A 23,795-nucleotide genomic window follows, 5' to 3' on the forward strand; every position below is an offset into this window, starting at 1 on the left:
TATCCCTTTTCCTCTTCTCATCCTTATTCCTCTCCTTGTTTACCTCCTATTCTTGTCTAGCTATGTACCTATGTATCTATCTACCCCCTCTGTGTGGTCCAGCCAACTGAACAACAGGCATTCTTCATCCATTGGCTTTTCTTATGGTTAGGCCAAAGTGGTCATCCACTCCCAGCTACCACTGACCCCATTTCTGTGCCTTCTTCTCTTGACTCTACCTTATCACATTTGTACTGTCATTGAAACAGAAATAGAAGCCACTAAAACATTGTGGGTCACACATTGACTTAAGATAACCATATATTAATATTACATCTTATTGTATCTTTGTTTTGTTAACTATTTCCCAATTAGATTTTAATGCTGTACTCTGGCATGTTGTGGGCCACACCACATTTTTTTCTACCTTACTGACTCCCCTAACACAACCCTAGCTGGAAGCACTAAAATGTTAAGAAATATCTTATTGGGGTTTTGGATGGAAATCTAGACAAATGGCTAGCCAATTACCCCCTGCCCCTGACTTGGATGAGAAGAGCTTCATCCCTCCATTTTCCATCTCAGTCAAGCTTAAGTTGGATCCTTTTTTTGCCCAATCACTGATTGAGGTAAATTCATATAAAAACAATGGAAACACCTACCATTTGCAAAGCATAGTATTAGGGGATGGAGACAGGAAAATGAACTATGACCCAGTTCCGGCCTTCAAGCATCTTATGGTCCAGCAGGGGAGAGAAGACAGGCAGTCATACAGACTGTGATTCGAGGCAGAAGCAAGGGGCAAAGTGCTATGAAAAAATGCAGGCTGGAGAAAACACTTTCAGCTTGGGGGAGGGGCTTCATTAAATAAGCCGTTGCAAAGTGCCCACTATGTGCCAGATGCTAGAGATTCAAAAGGAAAGCCTCTTGGGATCAGGAGAGCCCACTGGAGGCTGGGGTGCCTGGGCCTTTGCAGAGGGGAGGGATGATGGGGAGAGAGGATGGGGTCCTGGTCTGTGGAAGTGGGGAGTTGTCCTCTTGGGAAGAGTAGAGCAGGGAAAGGGAGAAGGGTGAAAGAAGGAGAACTGGAGCCAGGTGGTGAACCACCATGGGAAGCAGATTCTTGCTTATTAGTCATGGGAAGCCAGAGCAGAGTTTGCAGGGGACCCTTTACCTGGGATACACTATCTTGCTACTCTTTTTTTCCACCAAGACTGATGGTATTGATTTGAAAAGTACATCGAAATGTACCTGAAAATATCACTAAAGTAACTGTGAGAATTGGTGGTGGGAATGGAGGTGGCCCTATGATTTCCTAAGAGTAGGAAATCCTCAGTGTGGGAATTTCATCCACTGATGGAGATCAGCGACTCAACTGTATAACTTAAAGAGTTTTAGAGAATTGCCTGGGGTTCAAAGCAGTTAAATGACTTGCCCAGAGTCACACAGCTAAGTGGGCATCAGAAGCAGGATTTGAACCCATCTTCCTTAGGCCAAGGCCAGCCTTCTACCTTCTAGGACATATTGCTGCCTTTCTGTCATCTGGGCTAAATGGGAATACGTCACGATGCATCCATACCTTGCTCCTTTTTAAAAGGCTGGTCAGCCCCTAGGAATGGCTTTAGTGGGGGGAGGGGGGAGGTGTTAGCTTTTGTTCATCAGTATATACAGTGCTACAGGAGTAGTATGTCTTGGGATCAAGCTTTTAGAGGTAGAAAGTACCTTCCATTCAATGTCATTCAACCTGCTTACTTCATAGACAAGAAACCTGAGGCCCAGAGGTGTTAAATCACTTGTCCAGAGACAGACCCAGGGAAAGGAACTTAGTGTGTTTGTGTGATTATGATTCCAGCATTCTTCTCCACTGTAGTGCATGAGAATAATCCAAGAACCAAGTACAGCCTTGGGTCCTATCTATCCTCTTTTGGAGCCAGCAGGCTGCCTCGGCTCTCAACAGGCCTTTCTCCTCCTCCTCCTCCTCCTCCTCATCTTCTCACTTTTTTTGGGACTCCTCCATGACTGGAAATTTATGAGCTAAGAACTTCTTTAACCCATCCTTGCTGTTGTTGTGTTTGTCCTTTGTTCTCGAAGAGAACCATGACATCTAGATGATGACATGACTTGCAGTTGACTTTGATTTGAGTGAGGGAGGGCTGTGCAAAGTCACCAGCCTCCTTTCTCCTCCGGAGCCATCTGGGTCCAGTGGCCTAATATTCATCAGGACAGCTGGAGATGACTCAGGATGCAATGGGAGATGCTGGCCCTTTCAGGCTAAGGTCTTATAGCAATCTCACTTAGAATGAGATATATCCATTCAATGAACAGGCTTCTTTAAGTAGTTGCTCAAGGGATGACTCCATCCTGCTGACCAGCCCTGCTGACCAATCCCCAGTGGTATCCTGCCTGTGACATCAGAGGTAAGTCAATAAGCTGCACCCAAGGGAGAACCCCCTTCCCTCTTTATAGATCTGTGTGGCCCTCAACTATGTCAAGTTGTCCCAATGTATGGGCTGTCCTAGTGTGGAGGTGGTGATGACAAGCTAGGTGCCCCACCCATCAACTGGGGAGAGCTAGATATCACCTGGGGGAGGCAATTTCAGGCAGGACCATTGTTGATGCCTGCTATGACTGCAAGACCCCACCCATTCCCTCCATCAGGTTCCAGGGACCTCTAGGGTTGGGTCCTTGCCCCTCCCCCCACCCTGGGTATCCCATGTTAGGCCTTATGCCTTCCTTTGTGTGAGTTACAACCCGCCTAATAAAGGCCTCCTGCTTTCAACATCACCGACTGGTCTGACTCTTAGGTGAAAATCTCTGTAGGTCTCCAAATAACTGGAATTGACAAGGAAGGAAGGTTACCAGTGCTGAGTTCATATACTTAAGCAGAGAGTAAAATATGGAAAGTATGAGAAACTTAGGAGTTGCGTCCCCTTGAATGACATTTAGAAGAATTAGGTTGTTCCTATTTCTCAAATATTAGCATTGTTGTTCATGTTTCAGTATAAAGTCAGAAAGTGAAATGGCTTAATTCAAAGACAAACTCAGTTCTAGGGCTGGTGGTGGTATTCTGTCTCCACTGTCATCAAATTCTGTCATTGGAAAGACTTCCGGATCAGACTCTCTGATTAAGGTAGGAATCATGAGAATCAAACAGACTGGGACTCAGTTCCCTCATGTGAGGGAACTTATCAGTTTTGCTCCAGTCTGAATGCTTCTTAATCTCCTAGGTCAATGTCCCTCACCTTGTTAAAAAAAACTTAGGAGCCTTTTCTAAAGCTTGTAAGTCTCTTAACGTGTATTGATGACAGAAGCCCTTCCAGTTTTGAGTGTCTCTCTCATGGTGCCAGCATCATAGGTCTGTGTATATTGATAGCTGGGGACGCCAGAGGAGGGTACCCAAGGTGGAGAAGATCCTTGAAACCCTGCAATATGAGGGTTGGCTGAAGGAGCTGGGGGTGTCTAGTTTGGAAAACAGGAGCTCTGGGAAGGGGACAAGTATTTGAAAGGTTGTCAAGTGGGGCAGGGACCAAAGGATGAACTTTGTTCTGATGGGCCCAGAGGGGAAGCTGAAGGATGGTGGATGGGAGTTGTAAGGAGGCAATCTGAGGCTTGAGATCTGAATGAGCTTCCTAACTGATTGAATTATAATCACTCAATCAACAACCTTCATTAAGTGTTTACTCCAGGAGGTCTCAGCAGGAGGAGGGAAGCGCTTCTGGCCGAAGTGAGGGGGCTTCTAACTATGTTATAAGTGCTGGGAAAGGAGCGGGGGGGGGGGGGGGGGGGGGGGGGGGGGGGGGGAGCGGTCGTGCATAGTGTGGGCTCTCAACTTGTGTGCTTCACAGTTTCCCTTTAGTTCACTTTATTTAATGACCTTTAATTTTATTAAATGAACTTTATTTTAAGTTTTCAAGTTAAAATACAAACAAAAATTTATAGGTGAACACCAACTGAAGACGCCTCAAGTGATTTCTCGTAGGATCACATTGACTGAGAAATGGCAGATTCTTCACTCCATCATTATACTGATTAGGGGGATATGGAGACTTATTTTGGTTAGACTTAAGAGTGAATATGTGGTTTTACTTGTCAGGATAATCCTGTATTTTGGCTTCTTGAGGCTCCCCACCTGCAAACTTCCCTGCTTATGTTTAGGGTACCACCCCCCTTGTTGAAGCCTGGACTATTGCAATAGCCCTCTAATTGGCCTTATTGCTATCTAGTCTATCCTTTCTCCCAACTACTTTCCATGTAGCTACCAAAATTATTATCCTAACGCATGGGTCCTACTGCGTCACTCCCCAGCTTTAGAGTCCCTTAGTGGTTTTCCATTGCTTTCTGATCAATCTCAAGTTCCTTAGCTTGATAGTGAAAACCTATTGCCCTCTGGACCCCATTTTCACTCCAGTTTTATTTCATATCACTCCACCTCATGTGTCTTTGAGTTTGCACCCTAGGGTTTTTTTCCCTGAAGGTGAGCTGTGGATTCTTTGAATTGCCACTGTTTTCTATGTTCAGAAATTCTGACATATGTTCTTGCGGAAGATCTTTCATCCTTAAGTTATCTCTATATTCAGTCTGAGATAATGTGTTTTGCTTGAATGGAGATCATGTTTTCTTTGAATGTTAACTGCTTTTTGCTTCTCTTCTAGATTTCCCTTTACTTCTATTCTTTAAGTACCTGATCTATTAGTCTCTCTTGCATTTGTTCTATGAGGTTTGCCATTGTGGATTCAAGCTTTTCTGTTCCATTATTTCTGCTGTGCAAGTCATAAGTTTTGCTTTCTCTCTTGAACCACTTAGGAACATACTGTTGTGCTACCATGCTGTCTTGGGAATTCAAGAGGTTCCTCTCCTTAATCAGGTACTGATTAACTTTTCTTTGTCTTACAATATTTATTCAGAGGTGTTTGGACTCATCTAGATAATCTGGAGGTCATGTTACATTATTAATGTCTTCCCTATTGGCTTGTATTAAACATCTTTAATGGAATTTTTATCTTCCTTAGATCTTTTGTAATTTCAACCTTTTCCCCTTATATTCTTGTATTATTCACTTTCTGACTCCTTTCCTTTTGATGGCTCTTTCCTTTTGATGGCTCTTTCCTTAGGGACCAGGCCTCAAAGTTATCTCAACCTCTTCCTACGCTTGGGAATTCACTTTTCATCAGCCTCAGTTCCTACCCTATGTGATGGGTCTAAACTAGCTACAACTGGATCCCAGTCCCCTTTCCTTAAGATCTGGTAAAGTTCCCCATATAACCTGGACCCAGTTTCCTTTATTATTCAATTCTCAAGCTGAACGTTGTTCTAGCACAGGGCATTCTTACACTGCCATACCAGGCAAAACAAATTTCCCATTTTCCTGTACCTCTAACTCCATGGCATAGGTTGGAGGAGTTGTTCTGTTGCAAGCCTTTGGGTTGGGTTTATACTACCATACCAGGGTATGGTAGCTGATAGAAGGGGGACTGAGAAACCATTTGGGTATTAGAAATTAACCTTTTTTTTTGTTAGTTCATTGGGCTGTTACCTCATTAAGGTTCTTGGTGTCTTAGAACATGGAGGTAGCTGAATTTACTTTACTTTTTATACATAATTCCTGTTTGGGAGGGATTGAGTTGTGAGGAATGGAGAAAATGTTTAGTTTTCCATCTTGATGATTATGGGACCTGGAACTCCTGCGTTTTGGTTCAATAATTCTAGGATGTCTTCTTGTAGGATTTCTTCAAATATAGCAACCAGATTGATTGGATTCATATGGTTTTCTGGAAGTCCAATGATTCCTGAACTATTTCTTCTCATTCTGTTTTCTAGGTCTGTTGTTTGTGACAGTAGCCATATCATCTATTTTTTTAGTCTAAGCCCTTTTCCTACTTCCTACCTCATCTTTCCCAGTCTTTGGATTTATTTCTGTTTGCATTCTTTTTATTCCATTCTAATTTCAGGGTGTTCAGTGCTTGGGTTAGGTTGTCTTCCTTCTGGTCTAAGCTATTTGACTTCCAAGTGCTCTCATTTTGTTCTTTAGCTTTGGTTTCAACTCTTCCTTCATTTTTTCCATTAACTATGAGAGTTTTTATCTGGTGTTCTATTAATAATTATTGTGAAATTATTTTCTTTTGGGATTTTCTATTTGCGTCCTCATACCTCATAGAACTTAGTTATTGTATTAGGAGTTTCACATCTTTAGCCTCACTAGATCTAGTCCTATATTCATTCTGGAATTTGGCATCTGTGCCAAGTGCAGGCTCTGCTTCCTCCTACAATTTTGGATGGGTTGGCTAGGCCTAGTTCCTGTCTCTTGCTGTAGACCAGGACAATCCTCTGTACCAGGTAGAGGACTTATTTGTATTCCTGTTTAGAAGTCACTATCCTGGTGCAGCTCTGGGTGTAGTGTCTAAGCTCTTGTCGTTCCTTCTCTACTTCTCTGTCCAGTCTATTACTAGGAAAGCACCTGCGACCAAACCTAACCCTCGTATGCAGCCCACAGCTGGAACATCCAAACCTCCCCTGTTCGTTGGTTCAACCCTCTATTAAGAATCAGACCGGCTTCAGACCCTATCTTTTGATACAGTTTTAGACAGCATGAGAGGAGTCACTGCCATTCCTTCTTGGGTTTGCAGAGTCTTGATTTTATCTCTTGCCCTTCCGCATTGTTCCTGAGGCAGTTTCTGGTGAGCTGAGCTTTTCTGGGGCCAGGCAAGTCACCTCCTTTGCTGGTACTTCACTCATCCTTTCAACAATTATTTATTTATTAACCATTTAGTATGTGCTAGGTATTGTCTACAGTATAGAAAGACAGAAACAGAACAGCCCCTGCCCTCTGTTTCAATGCAGGTGTGTGTGTGTGTGTGTATGTGTGTGTGTGTGTGTGTGTGTGTCAGAGAGAGAGAGAGACAGAGACAGAGAGAGAGAGAGGAGAGTGCAGTGTGTAAGAGATAAACACAGGCAAAATACATGCAAAGCAAATACCAAGTAACTTGAGCAGAGGCCTTTAAATTTCATTAAATTGACTTTCCTAATTAAGCAATTAGGTAGCACAGTGGATTGAATGCTGGGCCCAGATGACACTGTCTTACTTGAAACAGTATAAATAATTGCAGCAGAATGCGTGAATGACAGGCTTCTACTGAAGTGTAGAGGAAAGGTTGCCTCCCCAAGTTCATGCCAGCAATGTTTGAAAGTACAAAAGGAGTAACTCTTTTGCACTCAGTAGAATGGACATTTTGCAGAAAATAAAGGTGACAAATTCCTGCAGCTGTTGACACATCTGCATCTTATGAAGGGCAAAGAGCTGAGTTCAAATCTTGCCTCAGATACTTCCTAGATGTGTGATCCTGGGCAAGTCCTTTAAGCTCTGTTCATTATGGGTTCTTCCACTCTAAAATGGGGTTCATTACAGCCCCGCCCATGCAGGGTTATTGTACCAAATGAGATAATGTTTGTAAAGCACTGAGTACAGTGCCTAGCACATAGTAGTTGTCATATATAAGTGCTGCTTCTCTTCCTTCCCTTCCTTAATTGGCCATTGGGTTCCTCAGTGGTGATTCCTCTACCATACTCTCCACCTTCAATTCAGTTCATTTCAACAAACATTGATTACTGTAGTTAGGTGCAAAGCTCGGTGCTCGGCACTGAGATCCAAGGATGGAAAAGATATAAGCCTTCCTCTTAGAGTCTAATAGAAGGAAAGAAGTATCCATACCAAGGAAAGGGGTAGGCAAGGTGCTGTGAGAAGTGTGAGGTACAAAGGGCACTACTGCTTAGGGAAGGATCTCAAGGAAAGTTTCATGGGGGAGATGGCACCCAAGGTGGGATATAAAGGCTGGGAAAACTCAAGAAGAGCTGAGGACAAGGAGGAAATCATAAAACAAAATGACCCCTGCTGTGAGCATAGACTCAGAACCTTTTCCTCTTTTTCTTCTGTTTCTCATTCAGTAGAGCAATATTTGCCCTCTCAACCATGGATTTTCTATCTCTAATTTCAGTTTTTCAAAGAATTCTGTGGGTGGTCTGCCATTCCTAGTCACTTCTTTTTTTGGTCACCCCCACATCCTCTGGGCTTCTAACTCCCTTTCCCAAGCTGGTTAGAACAACCTCCCCCTGTCCCTTTCCCCTGCTCCTCATCTTGTCCCTTGCTCCCTGCCCCCTGCTCATATTCCTAATCCTGGCCTAAGGATCCCTAGGTTTTCCTTGTGTCCCTTATTGGGAGGTTAGAAGTCTGGAAATACTTTGTCTAAGACATTTCAATTTTACAGTATGTTATATGACATTATATGAGATGTTTCCAACTTCCCCAAAATTGTTTCCACATCTGTAAAATAAGGAGGTTTGACCAGGTGACCTCCCATGTCCTCCCCAGCTCTAAGTGTGTGAATGGGACAATTCTCCTTAATGGAAGGTCATTGAAGGAAGGGGCTTTTTCATTTGTGTTGGTGTCCTCAGGGCCATTAGTCTAACAATAAACAAATACGTATTAAGTGCCTCCTATGCTCTGGACACTGTGCTAAGCACTCAGGGTACAAAGGAAAAAGTGAAACAGTTCCAGTCCTCAAGGAGCTTAACTTCCATCAAGGCTTCACAAACATTAGTTGGAGTGAATGAAGCTGGATTGGATTTTATAACCAACTGAACCTAGACTAATGAAGCTTTTGGTTGTAGATTTAAAATTTCTTAGTCTGGTTATAGAGCCATCTTGCTAAGAGTATAATTTCCTACTCATGGAGATGACACTGTATTCTTTAGTAATGCTGAGTGGTCAGATTCTATCAGACTATATTCAATCTGATGCCCAACCTGAATATTTGATCTTTTAAAGATAAACAGGTTTTCCAGGATGTATCTGGAGCAGGAATCCAGGAGGAGGAGGACCAGCTGACATTGTCTTGCTTAAAACAGTATAAATAATTGTACCAAGATGGGTGAGATGGCAGAATTCTATTGAGGTCTAGAAGAAAGATTGCGTCCCAGGGCTCATGGTGGCAATGTCTAAAAACACAAAGGGCTAACATTTGCATTTGATAGACTTGACATTTGCAGAAAATAAGGTGAGAAAGCTCCTGTTGCCACCCACATAGCTGCATCTTAAGAAGGGCAAATTGAGGATGATGATTTTTTATGCTTTTTTTCCACCTGTGCAGTTTTCTAAGTAGCCCACCAGGCATTTGTTAAACTAGATGCAGCCAAGGGCAGGCAGTGTTGGGCCATTGAAAGAGCAATGGATTTGCAGTCAGAGACCCTGGGTTTCGATCCCAGGTCTGTTACTTGGTAACTGTATGACCTTGGGTGAAGGAGAGACATTGGCTTTCTTCAAATATTCGCAACATTGTTGATGGGGAAAGAACCTAGATTTGCCTTGCTTAACCCCCAAGGGCAGAACCAGGAGCCAAATGTGGCCTAGGCGGCCTGCCTGGGAAGGTGCTGGGCTCCTTGTCCTTTCTTGTACATAAGTAGTCTGGATAACCAGCTGTTGATCATGTCACAGAAGGGATTCCTTCAGGCTATAGTTTGCAGTAGGAGGCCCTTGATATCTCTTTTCACCCTTAAATTCTGTGTATCCTCTATGTCTCCAGATCTGTCTCTCTAAGTCTTTTCTCTTCTATGAAGGGAGGGAGTTGAATTAAATGACCTCTAGCATTCTCAGAAATTGATCAGAGTAAAGGAGAAACGTAGAAATCCAACATATTCTTTATAAACTCCAAAACTATCTGAGAAGAGACACTCCCTATTTCTGTGACTGTCCTTGAATCCACAGGATGAGATATGTAGAGAATTTATGTGTTCCCTTTGTTGAAGAGGAAGGAACTTTGTATCATCATGGAATCTCTGAGTCAAAAGATCTTGTGTCCAACCTGAATTTAAGCCTCCACTACAATGCCTCATAAGTGGTCTGTGTTTCAATGCGTTAAGGTCTTAAGAGAGGAAGAGCCCAACTCATCTTAAAGTAAGCCCCTTCAACTGTCTAGAGGAAAGTAGAAATCAATTCTCTTCTGCACAGAATATGACAGCTCTGAAAAGAATACTTCAGAGTCAACTTTTTTCATCAGGCCAACCCTGCCCTTTTCTAGCAACTAGTCATCCTGTGTCATGGACTCCAGACCCTTCCCCTTCCTGCTTGTCCTCCTCTAGACACTTTTCAGTTTAGCAATGTCCTCCAGGAGTGGCAATGGGCAGAACTGAACTCAGTCCACTGAAAAAGATCTGATGAGGGCAAAAGACAGTGGGGCTGTCACACCTGTATTGCTGGGAACTGTGCCCCAAGATCTCACGGGTCTTTCCAACTGCTGTATTCCACTGCACACCCTCCTTGAACACACAGTCTACTCAAAGGCCCCGGTCTTTTTCAGAACAGCTGCTGTCTGACCATTCTTCTCCTATCCTGTATTTATGATGTTCATTTTTTTAATCCATGTGCAAGACTTGAATTTATCCCTGTTAAATTTCATCTTGCTAGATTTAGAACAATTCTCTAGTCTGTCAGTCTCTATTTGTAGTTGACCCTGTCATTAATGACTTAGCTATCTCTCTCAGCTTTGTGTCATCTGCAGATTTGATGAGCATCCCATCTATTCCATATTTTCACTAGGAATTAAAAGCAAGGTCCCTCTTCTACAGTTTAGAGACTTTGTCTTCTGCCCTTTTTGGAAAATCAGAGCCTTTACCTCTTCTCTTCTTGTGGTAGCTCTCCTGGGTTCCATGATATTTCCAATGTTACTGACAGTAACTCATCTGTTAAACTTCCTGATTCTTTCAGTATGGGAGCATATAGCGCATCTGAGCCAAGGGACCTGAATTCGTCAAGGGCACCTAGGTGCTGCTATGCAGGCCAAGCTGCCTCTTACTCCTTGAGCCTACAAGGACAAAATGACAAAACATTTGCCTCTGCAAGATGGTTACATTTAACTTACACCTGGTGTTACTCATTCTGTTCTCTGGGGCCATGACAAATGAGTAGAATTCCTCTTCCATGTAACAATCCTTCAGATACTTTGTGACAGATCTTAGGTCCCACCTCCAGCCCAGGTCTTTTCTTAAATTTTTCAAGTGAAGTGGAAGTATTTCAAAACTCCTGATCACTGTTGTAAAAAGGAAAAGAAGAAAGAAAGAGAAAAAAGAAGGAAAGAAAGAAAGCAAGGAAGGAAGGAAGGAAGAAAGGGCAGGATGGAGGGAGGAAAGGAAAATGAAATAGCTATAAATATAATAGGATTTATGACTTTAGGAATTTTCTTATTTTGTAATTATTTAATATTTGAGTCCCTTTCTACTAGTGCAGATATGGAGATCAAATTCTGGTCCAGACCCCAAACAGGATACATTCCATTGAATAAATTATTAAATGCTCTTCAGTTTTAACATCTATATTTATGGGCTGCTTTCTGAGGAAAAAAAATGCAAGTATAGATAGGAACTGCTTTGGTGTAAAGAGTGGTAATCTTTGGGTGGCCATAGCTGGATACTTTGAGGGATCTGTGATTTCATCAATATGGGCAATGCTACCAATAGTTTGACCAGAACCCATCTACAGCCTCTTACAACCTACATACCTCTTGCTCTTAGTGTCCCATTGCATGTTTCTATCCAGCATGTGGTTGGGTAGCCATCTGTATCCCTTCACATTGTGGGTACTATTGGAGGAGTCATTGTTTGTTTATTCTTTACTCTTGCTACATGGCCAATCTCCTTTTCTGGATACAGATCCCTCTGATGGCCTGTTCTATAGTATATCCTTGATGTTTCTCTGTTTCTCTTATCAGTAATATTTCCACCTACTCACACTGTCTGACTTTTTCTTGCTCTTTGGGTCTCCTACAACTTTTATGTTAAGAGATTGAGTATGCCATGATCCACCATCATACAATCTCACTGGAAGAACATTTATGTTGAAAAGTTAGGCCTTTATTTCAGGAAGAAGTTGGGGATCATTGGAAGATGGCATAATAACTCTGAGGGAATCCAGTCCACTATCCTCCTCTTATTTGATTCTTATGCCCCAGTTCACTGGCCATCCACAGTATCTGTCCAGGATATAGCCACAGATTGATGAAGGAGTTGTCCATTCAATGATATAAAATGGATTTGTGATCTCTCAGTGTGGCATTCCTGTCCAACAAAGATTGTAACCCCCTCATACTTGCCTATCCTAGATGGCTCTCACCAATATTCTTCCATAAGTTTGCCCCAAGATCTGTTTACCCAACATACTGGAGATTTTCTGTGGATGATACTGACAATGTATAGATGCCAGTGGAGACTGTCCATCTCTTCCCTTTTCCTCTTGATTGATGACTGACCCATCTTCCCTGCCTCTACATTTCTCTAATCCTTTATACCACCTTTCCTTTGTAATCTTTTTATTTGCAAGGTGATATAGCCTTGCACTACAAAGTTTAAGTTTTTGAATTGTGGTGCTAGAGTTGACTTTTGAGAGTTCCTTGGACAGCAATCACTACTTAAAGAAATTGACTATTCTTTGGAAGGACAAATACTGTAGCTGAAATACTTTGATCATATATGAGAAGATAGGACTCGGAAAAGACCTTGTTGCTGGGAAAGATTGCAGTCAAAAGAAGAAGAGATGGCAGGGGATGAGATAGGTAGAGCTTGGACAGACTTTGGGAGAAAGTGGAGGACAGAAAGGTGAGGCGTGATATAGTCCATAAGGTTATCAAGAGTTGAACATGACTCAACAACTGAACGAGTAGCCTGCTCACACCATCATATACCTCTGTCATGCCCTTTGGGAGATTCTTATTTCCAGGTCTTTGGAAATTCTGGTATTTCATCATTCCCGGCCATATAACAAAATTGGAAGAATATTGGTGTTGGAAAGGTGGGGTTTTATTTCAGGGAGAAGTTTGAGGATATTAAGTGAACTGTGTAATTTTCCAACTGGTACCCAGTCTGCTCTCCTCTTCCTCCCAGTCAATACTGAGCCCAGCTCACCTTTACAGTGTCTGTTAACAACAATGTATTGATTGAATAGCTCTTTAGCTTGCTCATCCAACTATGTATCATAGACATTCTTCATTAACTAGATTTTTCCTATGAGGATAGACTGAAATGTTTTGCATGGTTATGGATCTCATTTAGGAGGCTTTGCAGTGTTCTAGGGTTGTAGAACCAGCATAACGTCATTTGGAAACAAGGACATCTGGAGGAGTCCACCATTTATTGGAAATCACTCTTGGCCTCTGCACTGGGCCTCTTCTGGGATGGTGGAAAACACTAGTGAGTATGTCTCGCTTCTTGATTTCTTTTTTTCTTAAGAAAGCTTATCAGCTTTCGAGGAGTCTTGTATAACTGTGACCTATGCAGGAAAGTCAACTTGTCAATGGAGAAATGTTAAGGAGGTGTTTTCCCCTCTGGAACCCAATGCCATTTTACAATTCACAAAGAATGAGCACAACAGGTCTCGTATTATTGATATTTTCAGTCAGTGACGTATGATTAGGGTTGTATGAAGTATTATTGATGAAAGCCTTCCTAGTCCCTCCTAATGGTCCTATCCAGAATGTCCCTGATGCTTATGTAGATAATTCTCAAAAAGTTTGTGTTGATGGGAAGGTGGTTAAATGGATGGGCAATTGTTGAGGTCCTCTCAGTTGCCTTTCTTTGGAGGAGGGTAGGAATAAAAAGGCTCAGGGAAATTTTCCATGCCTTTGGCATCCTTTTTTCTTTCATATGCTTTGAGAATTGATAGTTCAATGCCCACAAAATTATCTTTAGTCTGGACCTTCTCTATATACATGCAATCTCATTTATCTCCTTTTTCAGTCTGTTTTCTTATCTCTATGACCTTGAGCAGTGCAACCAAGGCTGTGATGCTTAAGTCCCAAGATGACGACTACTTTCTTTGAGTGACAAAAGCTGTTTGGTGAGGTGACTCTGCTCATCATTTTCCATACTCCTTTGCTCTAAGATTTGACAAGTGTCCTTGTATTCTAAATTGGTATTGTCGTTGACTGCCATATCTCTTCACTTGGAAGGACGTCAAATGTTTTGCTGGTTGAGGTGATTTCTAGGCTCTCTCTATGCCCAGCTTATGGAGATTGCTTTGCCTTGCTTAAACTTTTTAAGGTAAAGGTTTAATTATTGTCAATGTCTGTTCCTTCTTCTATTTCCCATTTCTTGTCTAAATAAGTAAGTTTTAATTCTATGACTTTTTTTTTTTATCATTTTGCTCTAGTTTTATATTACTCTTTATCTTTGCTCTTATAGACAGATGCTAGGCTTCCTTCTCCAGCTTGTTCCCTGACCCCATGTGGCCAGGTAGACAAGACTTATTGAAATTACTGTCATGTCATCAAGGTCAAGACCCACAGCTTAAGAAGTGCTGAAGAAGTTGTGTGGAAAAAGTTTAAGAAGCTCTCATTTTATATATTAACATCTAGTGAAACAACACTGGAAATCCTCTGTTATAGTATCAAACACTTTAGGGGAACATCCATCACCCTCTCTTCTGTCCCACTTGATAAGAAAATCCAGACAGTCATTAAGAAAATCTTTTGTTCTGTTTATCAGCAGAGTTGACATGGCTTTGACATATGCAGAGGAGACAGAATGTGGCCAACATTTTGCTCTACTGAATCAAATGCCTTTTGAAAGTTAAACAGTAATAATAGTGGGAACTGGCATCCTCTGAACCTTTTTTCCATCAATCGTGTGACTGTGAAAACTGTTCCCTTTTCATACCTTCATCAAGGATTCCTAACGTACATGTATAGAGAGTATCCTTGTAATTAAAAGGAGGTGCCAGCTTCCTTCTGTGTTTTCTCCCCTATTAGGTTGTAAGTTCCTGGAGGGAAAAATTTGCCCCCTACTCCTAGCCTCCCATGGTCCTTAGTTCAGAGTAAAGATGTCATAACCATTTTTCATTTATCCATTCTTTCCCCTCTAAAGGTCGGTTGTGATTGAGATTTTCTTGATTACCTTTTTTTTTTTGGTGATAAGGTCCATGATTTTGTCTTAAGAATCTCCCTTTCTGATACATTGAGACATGATCCCTTAACCTCCTCATAAAAGGATGGCCATGATTAATGGAAGCTTTTTCTGCCTTCATTGTATTCATGTGACTTGGCCAGACATCCTCTGCTGTTTTGCAAAGACAAATCAAAACACACAGATTTGATGTCACAGCATGAAAGACTTTTTGTTCTCTTACCTAGAACTTGGCTATTCTATGGTATTTGGAGGAGAGAACTTGAATTCAAACCTCAGCTCTGCATGACCTTGGACAAGTCTCTCTCCCCTCTTTGGGCCAAATCTGGGCTGGGATCATATGGTGTGAGTTGCTTTCCAGCTAGAATTCTTAGGGATTATCTTGAAATTCCCAGAAACTCCCACTCCTCTACATCCATTTGTCATGTGGAGAGACAGAATGATCTTCTGGGATCCTGAAGTTTCCTTCTCCCTCCTCTTTTGAAATGAGGATTATTGAAGATAACCCCTTGAAAGTGCTGCTTGTCTCACACAGCCTGTTCTGGACTCTCATTTCTAGCTGCGCAGAAGTGGGTTGGGGGTATTCTGAAGGTTTGGCAGCAGGAGAACCAACTGTTTCTGCTAATGGTATTCTGGTTTTGGCCAACTGAGGGCTATTTTGCTGAGCTTCGAGCATTCTTGAGTTAAAGGGTCTGGATGATCTCTTAAAGTTCCTTCCATTCATATTGCAAGGAATATCCTGGGGGGGGGAGGGGAAAGCAGCTCAGTTTGTGAGCCATTGGTTATCCCGGGATTGGGTGAGCTCTAGAATCTCCAATTTCAAATACAAGGAGTGGGGAACCTTACTTTGAGGTTGGGTTAAAGGATTTCTGAAGTCCCCTCTAATTTTGGGATGCCATGAAAGAGCCTAACTTGACACTTTGCGGTCTTCAAGTCTCTGGTCTCTAAGCAAAGGTCTCCCCCTGCTTGACATCTCATGAAAACTAGTATAATCCTAAGAGCAACAAACCTATCAAGTGCTATGTGCAAGACCCTATACCAAGGGTGTAGGGTATGTTCAGAGAGGACCAGTATCTTTGGTGTGATGGCTGCCAAGCCCTTTGCAGGGCTCTTTCCACCTTTGGTGTCCACCTGTTCTACCCTCTCACCTGTGGCTCCAAGAAGCTGCAGCATGTGCAGTGGCCACATCCTGGTATACCATTTCAGCAGATGGGCCAAACAAAGTTGAGGGTAACCAAGGGGTCTCAAACCTATTGGTGAGTTAGTGGGGGGTGTCTACCCCAAGCATGTGAAGACTTCATTTGGTGGAATGGGAGGATGAGAAAAACTTCTTCCAATGGCCATGAAAGCAGATGAAACAGGAGATGTGCAGCACTTAGAGCTTGGTTAGACACCAAAGAGCTTAGTTAGACACCAAAAATGCCAATATGTCAAAATGTGCTGCATCCTGAGCCATTGCCAGCTGTCTTGACTCTATCCTGCCACTGGACTACGATGACTTTGTAGGAGAGAGTGAGGCTGACGACTTTGTGCAACTCTGCCTCACTTGAATCCAATTTACTCATGTATCAAAAGGCATCACCTATATATCATTTCACTATTATGCCTCAAAGTCCTGTGGTGACAGGCAAGTGATGAAGCAGTAGGTGCAGATACACTGGGAGCTGTAGTCACAACCCTGCATACAGGTGGCCCAGGCCATAGGGTCGTTTCTCACTGGAAGCAGCAGTGGGACTCGGCAGCCCCCTGAGTGTCTGAGCAGCCTTTTAAGGTTGCACTGCTCACCTCCTGGTGTGAGGAAGGGGGCTAGAAAAGGTGCCCTAAACATTGCCTGCTTACCCAACCTTGGCCTGATTACCGCGGCAGGCAGGGAATCCCACTATGCTGTCAAAACACAAAAAAATGTACGAAAACATCTACAAAGATGATTCCACTCACCATTGGCACATGGAACATGCACGCACTAATAGACAACACAAAAATCCAGTAGACCTGAAAGAAGAATTGCTTTTGTTGCAAGAGAACTCAACAGGTATTGCATCCAAATAGCAAGCCCTGAGTGAAATAAAGGTTGGCAAATGAAGGCCAGCTTACTGAAGCTGGAGCTGAATATACCTTTTTCTGGAGTGGGCACAGTGAAGGGGAGCGCCATGAAGCTGGCGTGGGTTTTGCAATAAAAACTAATCTAATCAGCAAGCTGCTATGCCTATCAAAAGGAGTGAATGACAGACTTGTGACAATGTGATTGCCACCCACAGGAAAATGCCATGCCAGCATCCTCAGTGCCTATGCAACCCCCATGACAAACCCTGATGAAGTCAAAGAAAAGTTTTATGAAGACCTAGAGACCCTTATTGTCACTGTGCCAAAAGAGGATAAGCTTATCATTCTGGGTGACTTTAATGCTAGAGTAGGCTCAGACTATCAGTCTTGGTAGGGTCCTAGGGAGGAATGGAGTTGGAAACAGCAGGAGCAATGGGCATTTACTGCTGAAGACTTGTGTATCGCATGACCTTCTCATCACCAACACTGTTTTCCATTTACCTAAATGCAATAAAACTTCATGGATGCACCCTTGCAGCAAATACTGGCATCAAACAGACTATGTGATTGTAAGAAGAGACAGACAAGATGTGAGAGTGACAAAGGCAATGTGTGGTGCAGAGTGCTGGACTGATCATAGACTTATCCTTTCCAAGCAAAATATTTGCCTTCATCAAAAGTGCCATCCCCAAGGCAAAATGACTACCAGAAGAATTAATATCAACAAATTAGAGCTCTTCTCTAAGCGTGAACAGTTTGTTGCTGACTTGGAGGGAAAGTTGAGCCAACACACAGTTGGCAACAGTGGAGCAGAAAAGGAGTGGGCAGCTTTCAGAGATTTGGTGCACAACACTGCATTTGCTCATCTTGGTCAGAACATTCGCAAACACCAAGACTGGTTTGATGAAAATGATGGGGAAATTCAGAACCTGCTAAATGAAAAACGAGAACTCCACAGGATTTACCAGCGGGATAGTTCATCTATCTCTAAGAAGGCAGCATTTAATTCCATCAAAAGCAAAGTACAAGCAAAATTTAGAGAGATGCAGGATTCCTGGCTCAGTAAGAGAAGATGAAATTCAGTTTTATGCTGATAGTAACAATCCAAAATGCTTTTAAGATGTCCTGAAAGCTATTTATGGACCAAAAACCTATGGTGCATCACAACTACTCAGTGCTGATGGAGCCACATTGATTAGATAAGGACATGATCCTAGAGAGATGGGCTGAACACTTCCATAGTGTTCTCAACAGACCATCATCAATCAATGCTGAGGCCATTGGTTGTTTACCTCAGGTTGAAATCAATCCCTCCTTAGCTGAACTTCTAATTGAAGAAGAGGTTTTGAGGGCTATTAGGCTCCTTTCATGTGGCAAAGCACCTGGTGCTGATTCTATTTCAGCTGATATTTACAAGGTAGGGGGACCATTGCTCATACAAAAGCTAACTGAAATTTTTCAGGTTATATGGCAAAAAGAGGTTATTCCCTAGGAGTTCAAGAATGCCTCCATTGTCCATCTCTATAAGGGTAAAGGGAATAGGTTGTCCTGCAACAGTCACAGGAGGATCTCTCTCTTAGTCATTGCTGGCAAAATTCTTGCTAGAGTCCTCCTTAATAGGCTGGTCCTTCACCTGGAAGATGGGCATACACCTGAGAGCCAGTGTGGCTTCAGAAAGGGCGGAACAAGTCGATATGGTGTTTGCTGCCCCACAACTCCAGGAGAAATGCCAGGAGCAGAAGAGAGGTCTGTACCAGGTGCCAAGGATGCCCGGGGAAAGGGAAAGGAATGAGCATTTATTAAGCGCCTGTGGTGTGCTGATTGCTTTTTACAAATACGTATTTGACCCTCACAACACTGGGAGGTGGACGCCAGCATCAGCTTCTTTGTCCAGATGAGGAAACTGAGGCAGACAGAGGTTAAGTGACCCGCTTGGGGCCACACAGCTCGCAAGGTCTGAGCCCCCATTTGAATTTGGGTCTTCCTACTCCCAGTCACGCATCACGTCCCCTGTGCCATCCAGCTGCAGGGGAGGGGGCAGGAGGTGGGGAAGGGACAAGGGGAGTTATGGAGGAGGCAAATGGGAGGAAGGAAAGGGAGGGGGAGGAATGGGGAGAAACGCCTGTGATGGTGAAGGAGGGAGATGTGGGAGGCCACGAGGTGAGGAGTGGACAAGGGAGGAGCAGCTGGGATGAGGGTGGAAAAGTGGAGGGACGGTAGGAGGCGGGGGGAGGGAGGGAGGAGCAGGGGAGAGGGTGGAGCAGCTGGGGAGGGAGGGAGGAGAAAAGGGGAGGGTGCAGAAGGAAAGGAGCAGCGGGGATGAGGAGGGGGAGGGGCGCAGAGGGGGAGGAGCGGAGAGGGGGCGGAGCAACTGGTGGGAGGGGAGGGGGAAGGAGAGGAGCAGCTGGAGAAGGGGAGGGGTCGAAGCAGCTAGGGGTGAGGAAGGGGGAGGTGACTGTGGGGGCGGGATAGAGGAGCGGAGAACTCAGTAGCCAACCGCCTCACAATCAGTCGCCCCGGGGCGGGGCCTCCAGTGGGCGGAATGACGTCACCGCCCCGGTCGCGGGCCCCGCCCCCGGCGCCGAAAGAGGCGCCCGTCCATTGGCTGCGTTCGGGCCGCGGTGGGGCCAATGATGGGGCAGCACAGCGCGCAGGTTGGGCCTTGACGTTGTCGCCGCCGCCACCGCCGCCGCCGTCGCCGCCGCCGCCGTCGCTGCTTCTGCTGGTGCTGCTCACTGTGTGTTCCTCTGCCTCTGCCTCTTCCTCGGCCTCGGCCTTCACTGCCGCCGCCGCCCCTGGATCCCAGTGAAGAGGACCCGTCCCGGCTCCCCTGCTGCCGCCGCCGCCTCGGGCCCGGCCGCCCCCGCTGTCCCCCTCCCCGCCGCCTTCGTCTCCTCCCCCGGGCCGCGCTCGGGCCTGACGAGACCATGTCCTGACTGAGGCGGAGGCGGAGGCGGCCGCAGCGGGCGCGGGCCCAGGCCCAGGGCGGGCGAGGCACGGAGGAGGGCGGCCGGGCCCGAGCAGGCCGGTAGCTCCGCGGGACGAGCCGCCGCCGCCACCGCCGCCGCCGCCTCCGCCCCCAGGTACCCGGGGCCCGCGGGAGGGGGCGTGTGCGGGGAGGAGCGGGGCCCCGCCCGCGCCTCGGCTGCTAGCTTGTGGGGAGCCCTGTACCCCGGTTCTGCTCTCTGCTGCTGGGCGTGTCTGCACCCCTCCCGGGATGTTTATCTTGTCTCCCCGGGACCGAGCTGGGGGGCGGGGCGGGGAGGCTGCGGCCGGGGGCGCTCCAGTCGGGGCCGCCTCTCGGGAGGGTTTGCCGCCTCCTTTACCCTTGCGATGGGGTGACGATGTGGGATTCAGCAAACTTTGGAGTTAAGACGCCGCTTCTTAGGAGTGTGAGATTTCATGCAGGATCCGTTGTGCAGGTGTGCCATATTGAAAGTGCTTGAACTGGAGCGGACAGGGTTAGGGATGTCCCAAGTGCGTCGACTTCGGCTGCATTTCTGATAAGTGAGGACTGGGGACGGTAAAGGTCGATCTCTCCTTTCTCATCTTGCCTCTGCACAATTCGGATTTGGGTTTCTTTGGTTCGGTCAGCTACTTACTGTTTGGGACAGCGGAAGACTCATCCCGTCTCCGCCGATCTGTGGTATTTCCAATTTTCCCTTCCGGAGCTTCTTAGCCTAGTCTCTCGTGCCTTTGTTCGGAGCCACCTTTATTTTTAGTAGCGTAGTATTTCTGGAACATTCCTGCTCTGCTTTGTATTTTGAACGAAATGCCATTTTATACACGGTAGCACCCCCTTCTCTAACCCCAGTTCTGCTACTAACCCCCCCACCCCCCCATTCCCCTCAGCTCCGGGTTTTCAGTGGCTTCTGGCCGATTACAGCTCAGCCTGATATTTAAAGCCTTGCGGGACAGACCTAGCCCCTATCTGCCTCTGGAGCTTTGTTTCCCACTGCTTTTCTACCGAACACTCTCTGGAAGGTAAACTGGTTTATTAGTTCCCCCAAAATAACGTGTGCAGTCCCCCAGTGCTTTGGTTCAAGCAAGTTCCTTGGTGTGGAATGCCCCTCCCTCTTCCTCTCCACTTGTCTAAATTCTGACTTTTTCTTCTAGGTCCATCCAAAAGTCCCATCTTCTTGGAGAAGCCAGTCCTTAATGACCATTCTTCCCTCTGAACTCCAGTAACACTCGTTGTCCATACCATTCATTTGGCGCTCGGCATGTGACACACAAGTGTTGTTTATCTGTTTATACGTATCCTGTCTCCCTAAGTAGATTGTGAGCCCTTTGAGAGCAAGGTCGGAGTTACACTCTTTATAGCAACGATGTCTTAGCACACCGTCTTGCAAAGTAGTACATACTCAGTTGAGTGCTGATAACAATGCTACTACGCAAAAGAAGTAATACTTTTCCCACATTTTATTTGACAGTCTTGATTGAGATATGGATCTAAGTGATTCTAGAGTGATTAGCTCAGTTTGTTAGAGTGTAGTGCTTAATGAGATTCCATCGAGAGCCAACCTTGTGGATTTAGCCATGTATGGGTTATTGAATTTCATAGAGAGGAACAACAGTCCTGTGGCAAAAAACTACACTCTTAAATCCCTATAATTATTAAGACACTGCAGTGTAGTGGAAAGAGCATTGAAATTGAAGGAAGATCACCTGATCACAACTCCTGGCTTGGTGACTTGTTACCTGTAATGATTTTGAACGAATTACATCCCCTCTCTAGACCTCAATATCTTCATGTATAAAATGCAGGGGATTAGCTTTATAACCTGATTTCTAAGCATCTTTGGAACTCTAAGCCCTGTAATTTTGAAGGAAACCAGGCCCTGATGAACTGTAGTTTTTCCATCTCCCATTCAGTCAGGCTCCTCAGTATCTTATATCAGTTAACAATGTAGACAGAATTGCTATGCAAGTTATAGTTAGGTGAGAGTGGTAGATAGTAGAAATGTGGTAGATGGGATAGTGTTTTGTGATTACTTCTCTCTGCAGGTAAAGCAGCTTAATTTAGCTGTTTTACATATACTATAACTATCTGTTCTCTTCCTTATCCATGGCAGCCCTTTTTTTTTTTTTTTTGATATTTTAAAACTTGTTCTACACCATTATTCTATATTCTACTCCATTACCTCTTCATGATATGGACGTGATCCTAGGCTTTTCAAGGCTTTACCAGTGGACCATAAGATCCTTCCATGTTGGAAAGATTTCCTGTTTGATTTTTTTAAACTAAATTTATTTTTGTTTCCAGCATTCACTTTTATAAGATTTTGAGTCCTAAATTTTTCTCCCTCTCCCCTCCCCACGAAGGCATGAAATCTAATATAGGCTATATGTGTATAATCATGTTAAACATTTCCATATTAGTCATGTTGTGAATGAAGAATCAGAACAAAAGGGAAAAACCATGAGGAGAAGAAAAAAAAAGTGAGAATAATATGCTTCTATCTGCATTCAGACGCCGTAGTTCTTTCTCTTGAAGTGGATAGCTTTTTCCACCATGATCTTTTGGGGATTGTCTTGGATCGTTGTATTTCTGAGAAGAGTTAAGTCTATCATAGTTGGTCATTGCACAGTGTTGCTATTACTGTGTTATATGTTCTCATGTTTCTGCCCACTTGACTCAGAATCAGTTCATGTAAGCCTTTCCAGGTTTTTCAGAAATTGTCTTGCTCATCATTTCTTATGGAATCACAGTATTCCATTACGTTCATATACCACAACTTGTTCAGCCATTCCCCAGTTGGTGAGCATCCCTCAATTTCCAATTCTTGGCCACTACAGAAAGAGATACTGTATAAATATTTTCATACATGTGGATCCTTTTCCCTTATTTATGATCTCCTTGGGAAACAGACCTACAATTGTTATTGCTGGATCAAAGGGTCAGTTTGATAGCCCTTTAGGCATAGTTCCAAATTGCTTTCTAGAATGGTAGGATCAGTTCACAACTCCACCAACAATGCATTAATGTTCCAATATTCCCACATCTTCTCCAACGTTTATAATTTTCCTGTTTTGGAAAGACTTCTGTTTGGACCTGAACTTCCAAGTGTAGCCTAGCCAAGTTTGCATCTCATTAGGTTGCCTGCTAGGCAATGAATTTTCCTTCTGCAGCAACTCAAAAAGAACAACTAGCTTTTAAAGCATAGAGGAATTGTGAGCTGTGTAGATAATTGATTCTTGCATTATTTTTTGTTCATAGGGCAGGTGATGTAAGATTATTTTTAAAAAGAAAAAAGGTAGTTAAGTTTATTGTCATTAATTAAATGTAGAAAATTGTGATTATGCTTATGATTTTAGGAAGTAAATTTCAATAGTGTATATTATGCTTAGGCAAAATTATTATTGTTAATGCCCTATTTGTAGCAATACTTAAAAATGGTAAACAAAGTTATCATATTTGAGGCATTTGAATCTGAATTCAGTATTTTCTGGCAAAGTATAGGACAATGTTTAGTTTTAATGAAATCATCACTTTGAATTTTAAAATGGAAGATAGCCAAATAAATTTAACATGGTAAAATAGTTTCTCAGCTAACCTATGAATTAATAATAATACTTAACATTTACATAGTGTTTTAAGGTTTGTGAAGTACTTCATGTGTATTATCTAATTTTATCCTCATATCAAGCTTGGGAGGTAGGTGTCATTATTATCTCTTTTATTACAGTTGAGGAAACTGAGGAGAGAGGTTAAGTGACTTGCCCAGAGTCATACAGCTAGTGATTGTCTGAGGCAGGATTTGAACTCAGGTCTTCCTGACTCCAAGACCAGCTCTGTATCTACTACGGCATCTAGCTGTCTCAAGTAGGTAAAT

At 43.8% G+C, this 23,795-nt stretch overlaps 1 protein-coding gene across 3 annotated transcripts in view; it reads left to right on the top strand.

Annotated features, from left to right (window-relative positions):
• Positions 1–3,085: 3,085 nt before the first annotated feature.
• The window catches only part of ZRANB1 (zinc finger RANBP2-type containing 1), a 96,087-nt gene continuing 75,377 nt past the window's right edge, over positions 3,086–23,795 (top strand). Inside the window, exon 1 of one of the 3 annotated variants that reach the window (XM_072629009.1) lies at positions 3,086–3,109. The gene's annotated coding sequence lies outside the window, so the exon portion shown is untranslated. Of the gene's footprint in view, positions 3,110–19,617; positions 20,043–20,821; positions 23,786–23,795 lie in introns of those variants that run through there. The other 2 variants (XM_072629007.1, XM_072629008.1) reach the window with 2 other exon arrangements.

Source organism: Notamacropus eugenii, chromosome 1 (genome assembly GCF_028372415.1).
Source record: "Notamacropus eugenii isolate mMacEug1 chromosome 1, mMacEug1.pri_v2, whole genome shotgun sequence".
In the NCBI taxonomy this organism is placed as follows: Eukaryota; Metazoa; Chordata; class Mammalia; order Diprotodontia; family Macropodidae; genus Notamacropus; species Notamacropus eugenii.